General features: G+C 34.9%; 1 long non-coding RNA gene across 1 annotated transcript; it reads right to left on the bottom strand.

Annotated features, from left to right (window-relative positions):
• Window positions 1–358: 358 nt before the first annotated feature.
• LOC127529549 (uncharacterized) lies at window positions 359–2,730 on the bottom strand. Its single transcript, XR_007936171.1, has 2 exons — window positions 2,530–2,730; window positions 359–1,176 (listed from the first exon to the last, which is right to left on the bottom strand). It is a non-coding gene; the product is annotated as an uncharacterized LOC127529549 (long non-coding RNA).

Raw genomic sequence — 2,730 nt, 5'->3', positions numbered from 1 at the left:
TTAAATAAAAAAAAAAAAAAAACAGAATTGGTGAGGAAATTGGAAGATGTTGTAAGATTAATTGCATCCTCCAATTGGCAGCTCACAATTGGGCCAAGAAAAACCAAATGAAAAGAGAAAGATGATGGCTAATGGACAGAGTAGGTCCTCGGACACCCAGATAACCACTAGTTTAGTAAATGAGATGCAAAATTAGGACTGGAAAAACCGTTAATACTCAGTGCAAAAAGTTACAGATGTACCAGCATTATAAAAAGAAGATTTGCAAGAATCAAAGGCCAGAGAGTTAGGGACTTTCCAGTGAGAGGTCAGTGTGAGCTTGGGAGTGATGCCAAGTAAGGAAAGGATCCTCTGCTGCAGATGAGTAGGAGGAAGAGCAGAGAAGTGCAAAAGAAATGAGATGTGAAGAGACAATGGAATGTAAATAGAAGTATTACTAAAGAAGATTCCAGATTAATGATTGAAATGAAAGGATATAAGAATGGTCTCAAAACATGTAGAGGAATGATGCAAGGTCATTCAGTTCAAATCAGTTGATTTTTGTGCAGTGCTCTTCACTGAGTGCTGACTGTAACAAACAATGGCATAGTGGATCATCTGATAGTCCCATAGAAATATGTTTATGTGATATATAGGTGCTCTATAAATTTAAAATTTTTGTGCTGGTGTGTCAGGAGAAGTCTTTAAAAATAGTCCTCTAGGATAAGGGGATGGCAGAAGGAAGGTCCTAGTGCCTAAATGCAGAAAAGGGGTTTGCAGTGTGCTTTATGAAGTTTGATAATGTTTGTTTTTTAATACAAAGTGATTCAAAAAGAGCTGAACACTTTCAAATATTGCTCATTAACTAACTATCATATAAACATGTAGTCTAAACCAATTTTTAAACAAATTCTCAAAGTATTTTTAAATTTTACAAATGCTCAGTATATGGATTTGCACACCACACAGCACATATCACTTGTAAGATATAAGACAAGACAAGGTGTTGGAGTACCTTGAAGGTGAACCCTGTATAAAAGATGGAAAAACAACAAAATATCAATAAGGTCTTTTCAGACTGGAGTCAAACAACAGACTGGCTCAAAATGAACCCTTAAGAAGAAGCCAAATTGGAAGGGTCAATGCCAGGAAACCATGACCCAGAAGTAATGTCATTGGGACTACTGGTAGACTGAACTGTATGGGAAAAAGGAGGAGAAGCATTAGGCAACAGCGCCAACAGTACAACTCGGGGTAGAATTACCATTAGATTAGCCTTCAAATTGTCTCCCAAACACAATCATTCAAAATCATTTGTAACATGCCATTGTAGAATGGCACTACAGCCATAATGTACTCCTTCATTTCCTGAAGCACTAAAATCTGTAAAAAAAATTAAGGGTAAATCTACAACTCTGTATACTATATGGTAATATTTTTTTTTCTTTTTGAATCAACCTTTAGGTTCTCTTACAAAGAACGTAATAGGAAAATGCATTTTAATACCAATTAATAATGGCTTCGATAAAGACATAGCGGTACTAGAGAAAGTCCAGAGAAGAGTGCTGGGACTGCTATGAGCCATTTCAGTTTAAGTAGCCAGACAGTAACAGGGGACATGAATAAAGTAAAAATTGATTACAAAAAAAAAATCATGGAAGTATTTACAATTATGAAGGGAAAGGGAATTAGTACAGTGGATCCTGGCTTTTACTTTAAAATTTGTTAAACAAGGACACAGGGTCATAGTTGGAAAACGTGTTATGGTTAAATTTCATAGACAGCCACGGGACACATGGTATAAATTACCAAGTAGTGTGGTAGAGAATAGAAGGTTTGGGACATTCAAAACTTAACTTGATGTTATTTTGAAGAAAATAGGTGGATAGGATTGGTGAACTCTGTTCACCTTTTCTTGTCAAAATGGTTCAAATATTTTAATTTTCTAAGAACGCAGTATATTATTAGACAGTATAAAGAGTACAGTAACACCCAGCAGGGTGTGTGCGGCCAGATGGCCTGGGTCTTCAGAATTGTGATTTTTGTCTAACTTTGACTATGACTTTGTGTTACAATCAAATGTGGACACCCCAGATGTTTATTTTCTCCAGGGATGCTACTGACTGGAGTTTTTGTTTTCCTTTTGTCTATTGTCAACCGGCCATATCTCAATGACAATATTAATTATCAAATATTGTAAGGATTACTTCACTTACGTCAGTATGCTTTATTTTACTGTGTTTAATGATTCTTTATTTTTACATCTGTACATTATATGTTTTGTAAAGTTTATAATTGCACTTTACCCCTGCACAGAGTGAACACTTCTTTACAAAAATAAATTGAATTGATATTGAAGAATAGTTGCATTTTTCGGAGTGAACAGCAAAAGTTTATACAAGGGTTGAGCAAAACTCAGGAGTACAGTAACATTTTCACTTGCATATCAAACTAACATGCATAATCTCCAATCTTCAGTGCCATAATACACAAGCATATGTTAAAATACATGACTTCATTTTAATTAGTAGAAAACACAACTCAGCTTACCTGATGTACTCCTCATTTCTGTTTGAATGCTCCCATTATCTGAAACCTTGCAGAAAAAAAATAAAACTAAGAAAAATTCCATTAACCTTTAAACGTTAAAGAAATCACTTGATGTGAATGATTTTTAACTTTCATTTTTACAGCATCTGCTGTAGCAGAGCCAGTTTTCTATTGTTCACCTATACCCATTGCCCTTTTTCT

Source organism: Erpetoichthys calabaricus, chromosome 11 (genome assembly GCF_900747795.2).
Source record: "Erpetoichthys calabaricus chromosome 11, fErpCal1.3, whole genome shotgun sequence".
In the NCBI taxonomy this organism is placed as follows: Eukaryota; Metazoa; Chordata; class Cladistia; order Polypteriformes; family Polypteridae; genus Erpetoichthys; species Erpetoichthys calabaricus.
Note: the sequence above shows the minus strand (reverse complement) of the source record. Positions and strands in the feature narration are given on the sequence as shown.